This window comes from Balaenoptera borealis (assembly GCF_965194805.1).
Source record: "Balaenoptera borealis genome assembly, chromosome: 15".
In the NCBI taxonomy this organism is placed as follows: domain Eukaryota; kingdom Metazoa; phylum Chordata; class Mammalia; order Artiodactyla; family Balaenopteridae; genus Balaenoptera; species Balaenoptera borealis.
The window spans coordinates 2872107-2891563 of NC_138871.1; the positions used below are offsets into that span (position 1 = coordinate 2872107).

The 19457-nt window shown below is 46.3% G+C and overlaps 1 long non-coding RNA gene across 46 annotated transcripts in view; it reads left to right on the plus strand.

Annotated features, from left to right (window-relative positions):
* Window positions 1–251: 251 nt before the first annotated feature.
* LOC309612132 overlaps window positions 252–19457 on the plus strand; it is an 86683-nt gene continuing 67477 nt past the window's right edge. For 23 of the 46 annotated variants that reach the window (XR_014234989.1, XR_014234990.1, XR_014234991.1 and 20 more), the window contains exon 1: window positions 253–1579. This is a non-coding gene — a long non-coding RNA (uncharacterized lncRNA). The other 23 variants (XR_014234952.1, XR_014234953.1, XR_014234974.1 and 20 more) reach the window with 3 other exon arrangements.

The window sequence follows — 19457 nt, forward strand, 5'->3', positions numbered from 1 at the left end:
CTCCACCGCTCACACTGTGTGCGGGTGCGTGTGTGTATTTCTTTATTTCGGTGCGGTCGTTGTTAGTGGTGTTTCGCCTGCTCGCTATTCCTGGGCACGCTGGGGCTTTCTCTTTCTCTCTGGCCTCGGAGGGTCTGCGGCGGGCGGCGCTGAGCGCGTTCTCAGCCCAGCCCGGCGGAAAGAGTTAAGGGGGCCGGGAGGGGGAGCGCGCGGGGTGGGCGGGAGAAGAGGGGGTGGGGGAAGCGGCCGAGCGGAAACGCTGCACAGAGGAGCCTCAGCGAACCAAGAAAAAAGAGAAAGTGGCCACGAAAACAAGGGCAAATTGAACCCTCCTCGGGGATTTCCAATGAACTAACCCGACTAGGACATTCAGTAAATACATCGTCCCTAATGAGTGTGCGTGTGCTTGCACCCCGCACCCGGCCGCGCTGCGCCGGCCCTGCCCGCCGCCCCGGACGCAGACGCGGAGCCGCCGGGGTGCTCGGGGCTGCCCTTCTCCCGCGAATAATTCCTCTGCTGAGCGCAGTTAGGGGTACTCAGAGCCGGAGCTCTCCAGCCCAGTCGCAGACACGCAGCCCTTGCGAGATCTCGAGATGAACAGTGGGAGCGTAGCATTTGTGTAGGATCTGGTCCAGCTCCTGCGTGCCGGGGGGAGAGATGCCCTCGTAGGTAGGTTTTAGTGATTCCATTATTGCGAAGGTATAGACCTGAACGGCGGCGGTAACCAAACCCCAGACAGAACGGATTTTTCCCTGTGCGTCCCCCTAAGGATCCTTTTTATATTTATGTATGCATATATGTATATATGAAAGATGGAACACAGATTTCATTGAATAAATCTGAGATCTCCAGGTGCAGACGTTTGAATAGTCGGTGCCAGCACCCCATGTTTTCCTTTCCTGCCGATTTTGCTTGGATCCGGCTCAAAAACCGAGAGAGTCTCGTGGTTTTGTTTACACTGAATGGGGAGGATAGGAACAGAGCCATGGGGCCCCTTTCATTAATATACAGTGAGGATTTTGTCTAAATTACTGCTATGAATTTCACAGTACACGCTTTCAAAAGCAGTCTCAGGTGGCCTGATGAAACGTGATAGCGCTTCTGCTATCCACTTTACACACATCCACTTTCTTTTCAAGGAGGGTGTGTGTGCGCGTACGGGAAGCCCCCCAAAACGCCGTGCTCCTCGAAATCAGAAATACACTTCTGTTCCGAGCTCTGTCCCCTTCGTCCTCCCCCTTCGCGTACTTAGTTCTCCAGTCGCTCCCCAGCCCCACCCATCCGTCCCCTCCCTTTGCCGAGTGTGATTGTTTTGTCTGGAAAAAAAAAATCCAAAGTATATAACAAGGGGAGAACAGTTAGTGCTGATTTTCATTTGCATACATTTTCATATATTTTGGTGAAAATAATAGACTAGTGGAGAGCTGGGCTTAGAGGAGTCGCTGGAAAGGCAAGACTAAGGAAGCACCGCTTCTGGGGAGTTGAGAATATGCCTCCCCCCACCCCAGTCACCTTATTTATTTTTTTTTAAAAGAAACATCTTCATTTATTTTAAAATCTAACCTTGGAAGTTTGCTCGGTAAGTGTTTTTCATTTTCTTTCCCTGCTTTCTCTTTTCTGCCCCTCCTTTCCGGTTTATTTATGCTTTTGTAGGTTTGGGAGCTTGTTTCCAGCGCTTGGGACCAGAGAGGGCAACTGTTTCGAAGGAGGGAAGGGAAAGAGTGTTGGGGGGAGAGTTAAAAAAACCCAACCCTGCTAAAATATTACATAAAACGATGGCCTCATTCCAAAGCTCCCCACGGCAAGGCACTTTACTTATTTTTTGGGGGGGGGAGGAGGAGGAGAGTGATATTAATTTTAATTGTTGATTGTCAGGGAAATATAAAGGCCCTAGAAAAAGAAGTGATGACGAAGCACGCAGTATTATAAATATTTCTTGCTTTGGGGTTTCTTTTTTCTAGAGAATCAGGACTAGAGGGAAAGAAACCCCCTTTCTGTAGCCAATGCTGATGTGTTGAACTACGTGTGCCTGCCTGGGATTGGGGTGAGGGATTCCTGCTGGGAGCAGGGGGATGGAGTGAGGGAGGGGGGCTTGGCAAAGGGAGGGCAGAGAGCTGCAGAAGAAGGAGGCAGGGGAGGAAGAAGTGGCAGGAAATCGGTGCCCCCCTGGTTAAGGCCGCGTCTGGGGAGCTGGCCGCAAGCTGCAGTCTCCCAGCTCGGTAGTGAAAGGCCATCAGAAAGAGGGTGATCAATCAAAACTAACCAGGACACCTTACACTTTATTCCCAAAGGATGCTGGAGCTTTAGCGTGGCATAGTGTTTTACTTTGTTTTCTATTTTTGACGGCCGGCCTTGCCCCCTCACCCCCCCGACTCTCGCCACTGTCCCTGGGTTTTGTAAAAATTAAGGGTGCCTTGCTTGCTAGGTGCAGTTAATTTGAGAAATACGGCTGGAGGAAATAGCTAGGCCAAGTCCAAGCCCATGTGAGAACCTTACTTACTGTAGTGAAATGGGCTGGAGAGGATTCTAAAAGGCTCTTGGTTTTGTTCTTTTTAGAGGAAGTCACGTCTGGGGTGGTGAGGGGGTGAGAATCAAATAGCTGGAATATTATTGCACTTTTGTCTCCGGAACACCTTGCAATTTGAAATTTGTAATTTCTTTGGAAACAGTTGATGCCAAATCAATGAAATGGTTTGTCAGGAAGGAGGAAGAGGTCTCACTTGGGGAGGGGGTAAGAATCGCCAGTTTTCCGCTCCTTGTTTTGCGTGCCTGGCAGCGTCGCTTTTGACTGAGGTTAACTCTCTGTGCTCCATTGGACCAGATGCCATATAGAGCTGCTCCCTGAAGATCATTTGTTTCCTTGATGGGGAACATTTCTGAGCAGAGCATATTCGTTGCCATAGAGAGAAAGAGAAAAGGAAGAACACTGGTCACATTAAGCTATATGTTTGTGCACTGGGCTTTAGATAAAAGGACCTTGGCTCAGCCAAAGAGTAGAAGCCGAGATAGAGATTTCTAGCGCCACCAAAACTAGCTTTATTTTGTTTTGGACTTTTACAGTTGAAACATATAAGCTAATTTTATTGGGGGTTGTTAATTTTATATGACACGGTTTACTGAACAAAATAAACTTTGCAAGTGCTCGGGAGTCGCACTCTTGGCTTGTCAGCAGGGGGCGCACTGACTCGTCTTAGCAGGTACCGTGTAAAATGCAGCTGTTTCAAAAGCAAATCTGCTCTTCCAAACTTGCCAAAGGAACAAATGCCCCTACCTTTCTATGCATATTCACAACGAGGAGTGAATTCATTGCAGAGCACTGCGCCTTAAAATAGGGCAGTGAGTCCCCCCCATCTCCCACCCAACCCCTTCTGTGAAATGGCCCCGAAAGAAAAACAGTTCAGAAGAGTATTCCTCCATTTCTTTCCGCAGAGTGGATGTAAGTCTGGAAAACAGAGTTGGGCTGTGAAAGCAAAAACACTTTACAAAATTATTAGGGGTATGTAGTAAGCTACCTCAGAAGCTGGCTTTCGGGTTGGGAAACAGTCAAGAAGAGAAAAATACATTCTAAAGATATTATCTACTAAATAGTGAACATTCTTCAACTTGATGCAGGCTTTGACTTCTAAATAAAAATCCAGCTCCTGGAGACTCAGCCAAGGCATCCTGGATCTCTTTTACTCCATTTGATATTTAATGGCTCCTTTAATTCTTCATACCTCCTCTGGCTGTAGAAAGATTTTGGATTTATCCTTGAAAGGCTTGTTAGGGAAAAGGGAAAATACAAAATAGCCATCCCTGAGAGGTCACTGTGGGCTTGAAACTTTTTGGCACAGTATGACCTAACACAGTTGCAGAAAAGTTTCAAGAGAGCACAGGCTTTCCGCCTCAGAGATTTTTAGATACAGCCAAGGAAGACTGAACTTTATTGTGGGGAAGGATGAAAAGATACGTGGAAAATTTCCTAAAATAGTGAAGGGCAAATCCTTCCCGGTTCTGAGGAATTAGTCAGTTTGTCACTAACAGTTTTCCCAAGGAGATTTGGAGAGCCTAAGGAAGGGAAGCCATGAGTGGCTGGAAGTGGGGAGCTGGCTTCCGTTGTTCAGCGGCTCCCCACACCTGTGAGTATTGCCACCGAGCCTGCAGGAAGGGCCCCGGACTGGAGGCTCTACCGTCCCTCTGGAGGAGCGGGAAAGACATCTTATCCTTTCGAACTCTACTCCAAGCCAGCCAGGTTCCAGCCAGAAGTTTTGCTTTGAAACTAACTTGAAAAAGTCAAGGTTTGGATTTAAGTGGTATTTCATCTAGGAGGGCTGAAAGATTATGGGAATAACGTATGCAAAGGAGACACTTTAAAAAACATATTAATTCCATGATTTTTATCCAGGAGCTCTCACATTTAGAGTCAGGAAATGTACTGTCAGGTCTGTGCGAATAACACAAAGTGGGAAATGGAAGAAACCGTGTAATTTGAACCCAAACATGGCTTTTTCTTCAGCTCTCCGGACATTTCAGACAAAAGACTTCTGGGGGAGATCCACACGCACTAGACCAATGCCTCAAAGCTCTAGGTTACTTGGCAGGCCCTGGGCTGCTAAATGCATTTTAAAATTATTCAGGAGAAAGGGCACTTTTCTGTTCAGCCAGGCATTTTGTAAAATAATAGTTAAGCAATAATTGTACATATTGGGAGCGTACTTTTTGGTATCACTTTTCATGAGATCTCGGATGGTTACTATCTTGGCTGCTTCGTATGTTCCTTTTCTATAAAGTTACTTAAAAAAAAAACCTGGAAGAAAAAAAAAGCTTGCTACTCATGATATCTACAATCTTAGGTTACCTCGAGTAAAGGAAATAGAAAATAATAATTCTGGGTAAAGCAACAAGTTAATTTGAGAACTGGCATATTATAGGGACCGCGTTAGCATTCTGTAATGATTTGGAGGTGGAAACAATCAAACTGGGTATGAATTAAGATCCAAAGAGCTGGGCAAAGCTACAGACTTTAAATTGTTGGGGATGGTGAAATTGCTTTTGCCAAAAGAGAGAATGAAGAACATTACCTGGGTCAGATGCACAAAATACAAACTGGGTATTTACTCATTTGCTTCCATTTGAGAATGATAAGGTGCTCCGTCCGGTATCGTGGCAGTGCAGAAGCACATTTGCCGTTAGCATTTACAAATTAAAATGTGTTGCATACTCACAATCCACACTGTGTGCTAGATCCAAAGAAAGGGCTCTTCAGTGGTGGCTTTTGGGTGGAAATGAGTATTTGTCATCTGGCTTGGCGGTGGGTGGGTTGTTTCTTGGTCTTGCTAAGTTTTTGGAAGTGTCCCGGTGGTTCCTCCTAGTTCTTTGTATCACTTTGATAACTGATTTATCTGATCTGCAGGAAAGGAGCAAGCAGTTAGTTCTCTTAGATGGGCTGCAAGGAGCAATGATAAATTCAGACACTTGTGATTTCTCACCCTCAAGTAAGAAGCTTTACTTCTGATGCTTATAGGACAGCTTTAAACTACAGACCATCTCAGATTGTGGAATCTAAATTAAGAAGGCATGATAAGTTGGTAATCAAGTGTATGCTTTAAAAACAACCCATTTCCAACGGTTTGCTCACTGTAGCTGCATTCGTGCACCTGACCAGTCTGGTAATGAAAGCTACCAATCGCTAGGGAAGCCGTGGCTGACACAATGTGATGGACTATTCTTGCCTGTCCCCCTTCACCTCCCCCCACCAACAGTGGTCTTCTTGGAATTTAAATTCACAGGGCTAGGTAACAGAGAACCCAGCTGATTGACCAGAGTGATGATGATGATTTATTAACAAAAACATGTGGGTATGTCTAGCTAGAAAAATATTCCAAGGTCAACTTGGTGTTTTTGTGTCTGTGTTTTTAAAAACAAAATATTAACTCAGCTTTGCCAGAGGGGTGGTTGGATATTTTTGAGCCTGTGGCCCTAACAGAATGAACTGTCCTCTCTTCCTTGAGGACACGCCCTGCCCAGAACCCCCCAGATTCCCTGTATAGTTTCTCCTTTCTGGGTTGGAACCAGGTAGCCTCCTGATGGATGTCTTTGTAGCACACCAGAAAGCAATTCTTGTACTTTAGTGCCTCTGGTTTTTGTTTGTTTGTTTTGTTTTTTTACATTTTTTTTTTAACACTTGAATTTAGCTATTGTCTGAGGAGCTGGGTGCAGATTGCAGCTCATCAGGCTGAAGGCTGCTCTTTTGGGCATTTCCCCCCAGTGATGCTTCTGTGGTGTCTTTTCTCCTGTTGATGCTGAAGCTCCCACTTCACTGCCCTGCCCCCTCCCTAGGCTCGCCCTGGACTGTCAGCCTTAGGGGGTCTTCAAGGGTGGCTATTCTGCTCACTTTTAAAATCCAGTACCAATATTCACAGATAACTGATACTTTGGATATTCTGTGGTTTGCAGCAATAAAATTCCAGCACTAAAATATCTGGCAAAGAGACTTTTGGCGGTAGAACTAAATGACCTTGTTCATCGTAGCTTCATGCAACTGGGGCTCGTTAGTCCCCAGTTAAAAGTTCTGTGTCTGATTATAGCTTTGAAGGCCCACCTCCTCCCCCCAGATTTCAGGTAGGGAGTCTGGTTTCTCAACAAAGCCCAAGGGGAGGATCCCAAGCTTACAGTGGTGTTGGACAGCCCTCAGCTCTTAATTTAGTATTATATCAGGGTGCAAAAAAAACTCCAGAAGTCAAGGCGTCTGTTGTCCAAATGGCTTAGGCTCTGTTCCCTTTATTTGAAATTCACATCGCAGAAACAAGTAAAACTTCACTTGGAAAAACATTGACTATTCAAGTCTCCAAAATTCGAAAACACTGGGATGTCAGTGCTAGGGTCCAGCAAGCGATTCCTATCCAGGGTTAGGAAGTCACATTGGGACGTTCCCTAGAAAGGTTTGCTTTGGGGGGGGGTCTCTCTTCCGCAGCCGCAGGGTCCCCCTGCCTGGCCCCTGCTGTGGTTTGCGGCCCTCCGAAGCGGCTTCTCTCGAATAGGCGGCGGCTTCTGGGGGTCCCAGGGCCGAGCTCTGCTTCCGTAGACTGCGTTTTATTTTACTGAGAGCACAATTTGCATAATAAAATGAAGAGGACCCATTGATCCCCTTTTCTCCGTACACACTGCCCGGCAAGGACTTTGAGACTGTTATCTGAACACCCAGAGCGGCCTTCAGAAGTCGAATTAGCATTGCTTTTCTAGGAGAAAAAGAAAAATGGAAAGCGATTAAAAGCAAAAAGGCCAGGGGAGAGGGAGTAAAGGAGGAGGAGTGAGGTGGAGGAGAAAGCAGGGAGAGAGCGAGGAGCGCGGGGCCAGAGGCACAAAGGGGAGAGAGACCAGACGGGGTGCGGACCAGCGACGAGGGAAACGCTGAGTCACCCTAACCGGGCACCGGGGACAAGGCGGCGAGATGCCGCAGCCCAGGAACAGCCGGTGCGCATCGCACCCCACCTTCCAGGCCTCCTTCCCGCCCGCCGCCGGCGGAGCGCGGCCGTGGAGCTCGGCGCCGCCCGCCCGCCTTTGTCACCGGCTCGGTGCGCGGCCGCGGGCTCCCGCGGCGGGCTTTGTTCTGGCGGAGCAGGGCAGGACCCCTCGCCCCGCCGCCCCCCGCCCCCCCCCGCGAGCTGGGGAAGCTGGGGGTGGGGACGGGGCGACGGGGACGGGGACCAGAGGAGCGTCGGCGGGCGCCTTGGAGCCTGGGATTTCCTGCCTTCGCTCTTTTCGTAATTGAGCTGTTCTCCTTCGGGGCGGGGGCCGGGCGGCGCGGGAGGAGGGGGAGCGGGAAAGGGGCGCCCGCTCTCCGCCTGCCGCAGGGGCGAGCGCGGCTCGCGGCGGATCCGCATTGTGTCCGAGTGTGCACGGCTGGAGGGGCGCAGGCATCGATGCGGGAGGAGAGCCGCTGAATCTGGCCCCGCGTTCCAGGTTTCTGGCCAAGGTTTTGGCGGCTGCGGGGCGCCTCGGGTCGGTGCCCGGTTCTCCCCCAAGATCTGCTCTCGAGGTGCTTTGGGACCGCGCGTGGGCGCTGTGGACGCGCCCTGGGTCCGGGGGCTGCCCACGGGGAGCACGCAGATCCCCGTCGCCGAGGCCTGTGGCCGGGGACAAAGAAGCAGACGGCCGGAGCGACCAGCGGGCGGGCGCGCACAGGCACCCACGCGCGCACCCCACCGGGGCCCTCCCCTGGAGCCCCCGCGCCTCGGGGCCCGCGGCTCTGCGTCTGGAAAGTTCGTCCCTCGCACAGCCCGCTCCCTCCTCTCACCCTTGCCTTTAGCAAACGGCGTGGGATCGTGTGTCACCCTCTCCCTAGCCACCCCCAAAGGTGTGGGCAGATTGCAAGAGTTGCTGCTCTGTTATTGTTTGTCAAACAGGCCCTTTCTCTTGGGAGAGGGGCGAGGGGCATGTGGCGGATCCCGGGCCAGGATTACATTAATCAAAGCATTATTTCCCCAGAGAAGCCGAGCACAAATGAGAGTAAATCCTAATAAAATTGGATCGCGGAGAAATGGTACGCTTTAAGTAATCTGTGCTGCCTGGTAAAAAATCTCACGTTTATATGATGTGGGTCTTAAACAAAAAAATCTGCACACCTTTGGCCTTGGTTGCTGGGTCCGTATCGATCGGGACGGGGGACAGTCACCACCCCAAGCTCAGGTGAACTTCTGAAGTGAGAAAGGGACGTGGACACCCCGGAGTCCGAGGTTCTATTCCAAGGGTACTCTTGGCCCGGGCGCCCCTCTGGAGTATTTGCAGAGGCCCTGGGCCGGATCGAGACCCCTCGGTGCCCTGCGAGGACGCGGACTCTGTTCCTCTGGGATCGTGGCTCCACCGTCCTCCTCGAGCGAAGCTGCAGGGCGGGCAGTCCCCGTGGGTGGCGGCGCGAAGCCCATCGGGCGGGCGGCGGGACTGCCAGGTCTCCCCGGCCCCCGGCCCAGGGCCCGCCCGAACAGGAAAGGGGGTGACTGCTGGGGAAGCCGGGGGCGCGGCTGGCCGGCGACACTTCTGGTACTTTCAGGTCGTCCCAGCCTGTAAGCAGGCTCGCACTTGGTCCGCCTCCGTCCCCCAGCTGGTAGGAAACTTTCCGATGCCCGGCGCGGCCGTGCACTAGAGAAGAAGAGCTCTCCTCCCCACCCAGAGCTCCGAGCAGGCAGGCAAAGCCCACCGGCCAGGAGGAGACCTCCCCGGCCAGCTCCCGTCCCCCTCCGGCCGCGGGACACGAGAGCGGACTAGCTGGTGACAAGCGGGAAAGCGCCGTCCCCGTCCTGCGGGCGAGCACCAGCCTCCAGACTCCGCGCGACCTTCCAGAGACGCGCGGCCGAGACCGCTTCCGCGCCGGCCTCGCGGCCCCTCCTCCGCGCCCGAGGCCGCGGCCCCGCGAGCGCGGCGCCCCCTGCAGGCCGGCGCCGGAGGAGCCACCGCGCCGCCCGCCGGTGGCCGGGCCGCGTGGGTACCCCGCGCTGCCCACGGCCGCGCCCGGCCCGCGCGCACGCGCACAGCCAGCGTCCCCCCACCCCGCACGCGAGCTGCCGGCGGAGGGGCGGGGGGAGAGCCGGCTGGAGGAGGGCGCAGGAGGGCGGCAGGAGAGCGGGGGTGGGGTGGGGGTCGCGCCGGGTCACCCCTCCCTGGCCCTTCCTCCCCGCTCCCGACCCCTCTCGGGTCGGCGCCGGGCAACCCCGGCCGGAGTCGGCGGCCGCGCGCCTCGTTCCCGGCCCGCGGACTCCGGAGTCCCGGGAGCCTCGCTGTCCGCTCGCGGGGCAGGGCCGGGCGCCGGGAGGGGCTCCCCTGCGGAGCGGCAAGGAGAGCGGCTTGGAGCGGTGTGCCTGTGCGTGTGTGCAGGTGCGGTGTGCGTGGTGCTGTGTGTGTGTGTGTGTGTGTGTGTGTGTGTGTGTGTGGTGTGTGGTGTGTGCGAGGGCGGCGTGCGTGGGAGTGCGGTGCGCGCGCAGGGCAGGGCAGGAGGCGGTGAGCGATGCTCTGGTGCAGCCGTGAGATCTAAATCTGCCAGCCCCCCCGCCCCCCACGCGGGCGTCTCCTTCCTCCGCCTTCCATCCCCTCTGAGCCCCAGAGAGATCCCTCTTGGGGTCCCGGCATGTTCACGGACCCCCTGACTCACGTGAGCGAGGGTGAGGCGAAAGGGACCGTGTCCGCTGAGAAATGCGACCGAGAGCCTTTCCAGGCTCCTGCCTGCCCTTGAGACGGGATTTCACCCACTGGGAAGCCACGTTTCAGGGGCTTGTGTATCTGCTTCCTCTCGGTCTTGGCCTTCAAAGGGGCTTGCGTGGAGGTTGTTTTTATTATTTTTGGAGGCATAGGGTGGAGGTAGGAACCAGTTGAAAATCACTTTTGGGGGTCTCTTTAGCTGACCAGCCAGCCAGTTTGCGGGCTCCTTTCCAGTGATGGGAATTTTTTTCGGGGGGGTGGCGGGGAGTGCAGACACCCACATCTTTTCAGTTCTGAAATAATGACTCTCCTTTCCTCCAATCTCTGATTTTCATAATTTCATACAAAACAGGGCTGTCAGTTATCTCTTATTAGAAAAGAGGAAAGCAGACTAATAGAAGGAAACTTGGGCCCAATGAAATTCCTCCTTCTTACAACATTAACTAGCCTATCCAAATTGTTCAAGTGTCAAGGGGGAACACAGGGCAGAGAGAATTCAGAAAAAGGCTAAATATTTCTCTCCATCACTGAAAATATGAACCCAATTGCCCAACTGTAGTTTTGATAACGTGACGTTCAGAGGATCCTAAAAATAAACTTTATAAATACTTTCAGTGTCCTCTTTTTGTCCTAATGTTTGCATCTGGGGATTTTCACTAATTTGGAAACACCATTGGTATATATGTCTTTGCTTCTTGGATTTAGATGGACATTATGTGGTTTAACTCTTAGCCACAATTCACTATAAGACCTCCTGTTCTGGAGAAAGGCTCTGAGTAAAATTTACTCACACTCACCTCAAGAGACCCTCACCAGCCAGTATCTTGATACTATTTCCATCACTCCTTTTCATAAGATAATGTATAGACAGCTAAATTTTGGTCAAGAAGGTTAATGGTAAAATGTCAATGTTTAACAGGATGAGCTTTAGTTTTTGGATTCAAAGTTCAGCTTTTCTTTGAATTATTTATCAAGCTGTTTGCCCATAGGCCTTCCTAAGAGAAGGGCAAGGTGAAGGGGGGGGGGCACCACTAATTTATTTAAAGCATATGTTGACATAAGATTAAAAAACTAGCCTTTTGGAAAACAGTAATAAGTAAACCATGTCTATAAACACCCACCTTTGGGACTGTGAAAAAAAGGAAACCTAATTACTTTCGTAGAAAACAGCCTCAGTTAACAGTTAACTAAAATATTGTATGGCAGTCCCTTGGAAGCTTCTCCTCCTCCTTCAGTATAGGACCCTTTGGTAATATACACATATTTATACATGATGTAAATATACATATGCACGAGGGTAGATGTTTATGTACATAACATAACAAAATATATACATACCCCAACTGAATACATTTGCATATAACATGCCCATGTGTACTATACCAAACTTCAACGATTAACAATACATTCTATAACAGATAGTCCTAAAATAAGAGGAAGAGTGAGTAAATCTTATGCCTATTGAAAAAAATTTCAAAATTTCTTTTGAAATCTGAATTGTGCCAGCTGTAGATGACACCACAGGAGTCAGTTAAAAAAAATCCATGCACAGTATTAATATTTTCAGCACGCTCCATTTAAAAATACGATAAATGACTCATTTTACATAAAATAAAAAAGGGCACCATACGTTAGAATTTAAAATATAAACATTCTATCTAAATTCAGGTACTTCTCATCTTTTTTTTCCCCTGCAAATTAAATACTGTTGTCTTAGAACAAAAATTCAATTCGGCACACAATGAAAAAGAGCATTAGTTTTATTTTCCATTCTGCTGTAAAGAAAACATTTTTTAAGTAGTTTAATTCTGTGGGCCTTTATGTCATTAAAAGACATTCAGTAGTCTAGTGATAATTCGAAATGGAAAAGCAAGTTGGAGGCATATGTTTATCCTTGAAATGATTTGTGTCATATGGGATGACATCTTACTTATTTGCCTCATTTTAGATAGTATTTTGAGTCTTTGCATTTTCAAAGACTTTTTTTTTGGTTGAAATAAGAATTACAGTTAAAATGAATACATTGGCAAGAATCCAAATGCCTGTTCGCGCTGAGCAAATGTAAAGAAATATTATACCTGAAGGTTATGCTTGAAAAGTTATTTGTCCTCATTGATAAAAAGAATCAAAATGATAAAGTTTTGAAATTTTCTTGAAGACCGTGATAGAAGGAGCTCTCTCATGTAATGAGAGTTATTTTTACTGATATTACAAAATATTTTGTGGGCTTTCCTATGTTTATGTCAATGTGTATTTCTTTACTGAAAAACATATACGGTGTTTATGATGGCATTTATTCCCACGTGTAATTTATTGCTTGTTTATTTCAGAGTATTTCAAAGACTGATGACTCATCGGTGGTGTCTAAATATTAGTGATGAGCTTGTGAAAATAAAAATCAGTTTAGCCCAAGTGCTTTTTGAGGTTTGTTTTTTAATTTCTTAAAAAAATTAAAGTTAAAATGATGGAAATACCACAAATGAAAAATTTTTTAAAAAAGAATATTACTTGGAAAGAAGTAAAAACATTTTACTCTAGATGGGGTTTAAAATCAACTGTAAAAATAAGTTAGTCTTTTATTTTAGAAAGTTTTCTATCTGATGGTGTGGTATGATAGAAGGAGACATAGGCTATATAATGATCTAAAATTGCACAACGTGTATTCAAAAATTTGGATAAAGAGTCATTCACTCCAAAATGTAAAAGAATATTCTCTGTCGATTTAATTAATGAAGTGAGTAAAGGACTGTTTTAGTAAGCTCAAGTTACATATATAGAAAGATTTGTAAGAATAAATACTTTGGTGTTCTGTGGCCGAAAAGCAGACAGAACTATAATATAGCAAATAAAACTCCCTAGCATGTAGGCATCCAAGATCCAATTTTTTAAAAATTTGTCAGTTACAGAAAAGAAGGGAAAAAGCTTATTAACTCAGGGCAACTATAAAATGTTGACAGATATCAAGTTTCATAGCCAACCAGGCTGTTAGAAAACTGCTCAGATGTTGGTGGAGAGCAAGTTACTCTGTGAAACCAGTTTCACAGTGAATTATCTTCTTAATAAATTTAAACTCCAGCTTCATAGACTAACCATTTTCTTCCTCTCTCCTCTCCTCCCTCCCTCCCTCCCTCTCTGCCTTTTCTCCCCTGCCTTTTTTTTAAATCTGTAAGCAGTTGGGTGAGGCTGCTTTAGTGAGGGTCTGAGCGACCCCCAGGGGGATTTCAGGTACTCAGCCTCACTGTTTAGACACTATTAGTGACACACATCGAGGTGAGATATATCTGTGCTCTCTCAAAACATTTATTTTCTTTCCTCATCCAACTGCTAGCATCTTTTAAAGAGAGAACCAGGCAATGTCTACCAAAGGCAAAATAAATCAGAGAATTTAATTAATTATTTGAAGAATTCAGGCATTGCTGCTCTTCCTTCTGCCTAGCTATTAAGAAAAAAAAAAAAAAAGAGAGCGAGAGAGAGTGAAATTTGAACAGTCTAGATTGGCTATCTATAGTGATTAAATTTGTAAGCTAGCAACAAATTATAGAAGATCTTGCTTGATTCCTCATTGTACCGATGGAACACACACCTGAATGGACCTCCAGGTGAGGCAGTTACTAGATATAAATAAAGAGAGTGGAGGGGGCTGACTTTCCAGGTTTGGCTGAGTACATTGATTGAAGTTATTAGATAATTGTTCACCTTTCTACTTAGCCCCATGAGAGGAGACACACACATATTATAAAATACTTTAAATTAATGTTAAATAGTCCAACTGGGATTGCTAAAGTTATTTACATTTAGCAATGGATTAAAATGTTAGCATTATACATTTAATGAATTAGAATCTTGTACACTCTGACTTGGAAACGTCTGCTGAACACATTTTCAAGGGTCTTTTAGGGAGGACAATTTTCTCTGTGTAATTTGAATTCAAAGGTGCAGTCCCTTTACCTTCTGTGTGGGACAAAAATATGAGAGGACAATGTTATGTATTGTAGTTGGTAATTAGGTCTATAGACTATTTTAAAGTAGTCTTTGGTAGAGTAGGATAAGATTCGGGTTTAGTTTATAGAACATTAGCAAACCTTAATTACAGGAGATTTTTAAAAAGATATCTAGTTGCAAATATTATTTTAAAAATGGCACCTAGAATCTATATTAATGAGCTTTGCTTACTTTCTCAAAAATTTCTGGAAAATTATGTCACTACATTTTGCATTCATCTAATTAAACAACTGAAATATTGTTCTAACACATAAGCTACTCCAAGAACAAATAAAATGTATGCCAGATAAAAAATATTGCTGATTTCATATTTGCTGTAATAACAAGAGGGAGTGGCCAGGTGAAAACTATAGGTGAGTAATGCTTTATATTTATTTATAAAGTTGTTTTATTACACTAACAGAAATTATGAAAAAGTGTGATCATCTTTTGAAATTTTTCATGATTCCTATTTCTAGATGCACCTAAAAATAGGGAAATACTTAGAGCTTTAATGTTTGCTTGCACAGAAAGTAAACATCTAGAAAAATGTAATGAATAAGTGAATGAAGGATATTTAACAACTGGGCAGTTAAACCTAAGATTGTACTTTTGCTATTTACCATTATTAGTCGTACTACCCTATTTTTTCCTTGAGCCTCCAAAAACTTACACAACGTGGAATTGTTACGGAATCACTCATTATTTCTCACCCCAGACCCTTTTCAATAAAATAATGCCATCCCCTGAAGATTTATGGCAAAACAAGATAATAGGCTTATTATTGGGAAGTTCTCCTGTCATAAGAATTTACAAGATTTTTTGGAAATAATACCTCTAGGGATATCTATTTTGCTTCCTTTTTTCTCATTTTAGAGTTAAGGCCTAATTTTCCATGTTGGCCATTGATCATGGTAGAGGCTGTTCAGAGGTAGCCATGTAATTTCTTTATCTTTCACCTGCAAATTACACACATTATTTTGCAGCTCAAAATAAGCATTCCCAATGAGTTGCATTCAGTAAATGTCTTTCACAGCATTAGTACAGAACTGAGGTACAAAAGAATATTAATCTAATACATTCCAAAATTCAAATACTTGTGATTAATAAGCATTATTATCTATAAATAAGGCCCTAATGATACTTTGGCAGTGTTGTAAACACAAGAATCAGAGGCAATTATTGTCATTATTGTTCAGCAAGTACTTCCCATGAATACCAAACGGGTATTGCTGTCCAGCTACTTGGCAAGTAAGGTTCCCATAAAGTAGCAGCTGTTGGCCAATCAGGACTGGCTACTGTTTACTGCCCTTAACCCCAAATGCAGGGTCCTTAAAAAAAGGAAAAAAAAAAACAAAAGAAAAAACCCAAGCCATCAAAAGAGTTTTGATGCGATTAAAAAAAATATCGTTTCTAATAAATATAAAAGCATCTTGAAAATAGTGCTGTTGTGAAGTACTGACGGTGGTGAATTGGATACATTAGCAACCATTGTGTTTGCGAGAAGGAAAGGTCTCATTTGTGAGGCTCTAGGCCCGGTGTGGTGAGCTGCCCTGGAAGTAAAATCGGTGGACAACGAAAAATCAATGGCAACAACATGAATTACCCTTCAAAGAGCGTGGGCTGGAGCACGTCCTCACTTTTCTACCTTCCTCAGTCTACACAGAGCTCACCCCTCTCTGTTAAACAGGACCAGCCCACCAGACCCAGCTCTAAAGTGGGGTGTGAGTGTGTGTGTGTGTGTGTGTGTGTGTGTGTGTGTGTGTGTGAGACCTGCTGCAGTACAAGTAAAGTAAGTTGCTCATGTTCATAGGAAACCGGACACAGTCACACATGCACTCTGCCCTCCGGCTCTTAGAAGTCAATGCCGGACCGGCTTTGGCTGTGTCCATGAGCTGATTTTAGCTTGCAGTCTGAGTCAATTCAGTGGCACTGGTTAAAAGCTAAGTTGGTTTTCGTGGAGAGGCGGAAAAAGTTTCATATACATTTTCCTAAGGGATACATGCATTTAGCATCAAATGTAGAGTTGTCTATTTTTAAATTTTCTTGTGCCAAGCCTTATGCTTTAAAGATGTTATAGGTATACAGTGGGGGTAGGGAAGCATTGAATTGGTTTCCCAAGGCATCGGAGAAACTTAGGAGGGCTGGGGTGGCAGCGGGGTAGGTGATGCTGGAGAAACCATCGTTGGCAGTCAATTTGCGCGAGGGTGTGGTCTTTATGGAGCATGCGCCGTGCACCCGCTGGAGGTACAGACTCTCCCACGCCCAACCCCCGACAGGCCCCTGGGTACCAGCGGGTCAGGTTTGATGGGGTTTCCCCTCTTGCCCTCAGAAAACTGAAACAGCTGGGATTCCATTGTCCTCCCAATAAACTGGGAGGGCGACCAGGGAGAATGTCAACCTATGAGGTCCTTCTGTCCTTCTGAAAATGGTCTTGCCACCGTCGCCTGGGCTTTGTCATGGGAGCGAGGTAGCCACGCTTGGGGATGCAGGCGGCTGCACTCCAAGGCTGTTGCTGATGGGAAACAGTGGATTCTAACCCGGGCCCTGGCCACCCTCTTCTCTCTCGCCTCTTCTCTCTCTTCCGTTTTGAACTCCTCTGCATGGGCTGGAGGGTGGATGGTCCACCAGGACTCAGCAGCTTGTGTTCGATCTCTGAGTTTGGGAAGATGAGAAAAGGTGAGCTCTTCCAAGCGAATCTTTTCTCGTTTTCAAGCATGAAGACTCAGAAGAGAATTTCTATGACAACAACAGTAATAATAACAACCACATTTCACTAAGGACTTACCAGGTACCAGGTATCGAAACATGCACCTTGCGTGCCTTGTCCTAGTTAAGCCTCTAAACACCCCTTGAAATGCAGCCTGTATCCCAGATGGACAAATGAGCCAACCGAGGCTTCCAGGGGCTAAGTTACCTGCCCAAGGTCCCGGAGTGGTGGTACCCAGTTCTGAACTTTGGTCACATCTCTTGGAGACAAGGTGCTTTTACCAGCGATGCTTTACTGCTTTGCAAATTCTGGGACCCTGCTGCTTTCTCCCCTTCTTGGAGATCCCCAGATGTCCCCTCTTTAGGGCCACCTCTCTGCTTGCTTGCAAAGCAGTCCTGTGACATCTGTGAGTGCAGCGTCCCCAGCAGTCTCACGTCAAAACCAGGATGGTAAAGGCTCTTGGGACCTCTGTGTACACTAGTACCATAGTGAGTCCCGTCTCCCAGCCCTCCGTGATCATGAGGGCAGAATAAGGTTCCATAAGGCTTCACGGATTCACCAGAAATGAGTATTACAATTTGGTTTGGATGCTCCTTTAACACTGAGGTATGGCAAGTTAAGGCGCATGAGTGTGTATCTATAAACCTTGCACTAAATAGACAACAGTAGTGTGTCTGTTTCTCTGTATCCGAGCACCCTGGGGAGGAGGGTAACCTGCTGATGGGAAGCGCCATCCCTAAACGCGATGTTGGCTCTGAGTCCAGAGATGTCTCTTCTTCCAGGCTGATGGAGGAGCTCGCGGGGCCGCGCTGGCTGGTTCTGCCTCCCTCTCTGCTCAGCCCGTAAACACCTTCGCAGGGACCATGCTGATGCCTTGCAGCTACAGGCAGAGCCACTGTCTTTAACCTTCTCACAGATCCGGCATCGTTCGGAGACAAAGGAGCTGTTTCAGGCGAGCCCGGGATCAATCAGCGAGGCTGGACTCTGTGCCCCCCCGGGGAGCGCCTTGAATCTGGACCACGGAGCAGAGTGTGCAAGCCTGGTTCCCCGGCGAGAGGGAAAAGATGGGGTTTTGTCTGGGGTCCAAGAGGAAATAGAGTCGGCTGTGGAACCCTGAGAAACACCGATGCTCCACCTGTGACCGTGACATCAAGGTTGAAAAAAGCTCCGCAATGATTTCATTCGAAATGAAATCTTCCTTGCTGCCACTGGTCTCCAAAGGGCAAGATGCTATCTGTAAAGGTCAAAGTGAAAAGGTCACTTGGCTTTTAGAAAATGACTTTCACCAAGTTATTAATTAGTTATGAGTTCATTAATATGCTGCCTCATTCCAAGAAAGAATTTGAGGCAGTTTATAAAAATATGTGACAGGCGAAACTAATTTGGGGAAGATGAGCCAGGTGAAGTCAACATACACTGATACATGCCCTCAAATGCTTACTCTGCTTAGTGATGTCAGAAAGTCATGGCGTGAGATAGGGTTTGCTTTCTCCACAGCAAAAAAAGAGAAAAAGAATAAAAAAAGAGTTTTACAATAAGCTATCAATCTATGTTAACTTTTATTTTAAAAAGGCACCCTTTTCAAGATGAACTATCAACTACATCTGACTTGAATGTATTTCCTAAACATCTTTGATATAATATTTAACCTCCAAGAAAATGTTCTGAAAAGAATTCACTATGGTATCTTTTCTTTTAAAAATAAAAAAAAGCTAATCTTGGGTCCGTTAGGATTTTATATTGGAGAAAAAGTGTTATGATATTCTTTGACAATTTTTAATGCTAGCAATTGGCATTTTACTTCCTATGTTTACTTCCCATAAGATAATTTGACACTTTGCAAAATATAGATCACGTCTGCTTCTTCCCAGTAAGTCGCAGGAAATCAATAAGTGATATATGTTTTGCTGTTCCTTCTATTTTTTGTTTAGGTAGTCAAGAGGCAGGTAGTATAAAGAACTCAGTAAGGTTCCATATCTTCAGGGGTGTATAAATTCATGCACAAAGCCACAAGTAGGTTAGCGACGTGGTTCCCTCATGCCACCTTTCTGGTCTCAGTTTCTCGTCTATTAAATCAGGGCATGGGATTTACTTGATCTCTGAGTTGCCTTCTAGTCATAAAATTCTGTGTTTTGAATTTTCTGTCATCCTGAGAATCCATTAATGTAAGCATGATTTTTAAATATCTAGTTATATTTCAATTGATACAGAACTTGCATGGAAAGGAGATTACAGGGCATGCTATTATGCAGTGTAAATCAATAAAATGAAAATGTATCCATTGACAACATTTGTATTTTCACCTATTACAGAGCTGCGCCATCTCTTTGAATACAATACACTTTTATGCCCCATTAAAGCATGCTTGACATAGCTTTCAACTACTTGCAAATGCTGAGAAGTTGAAAAACATAACATTTACAAAAGATACATCTGGTGCATATTTACATGACTTGGAATAAGGAATCATTTAAATACTGCTGAGCCATCTCCATATTAGGAGAAACGATATTCCACGTCCATATGTGAAATCGGTAGTAAAATACATGTAGGTTTAAATTTCTCTTAGGCATTTTTTTTTTTTACTTTACACATG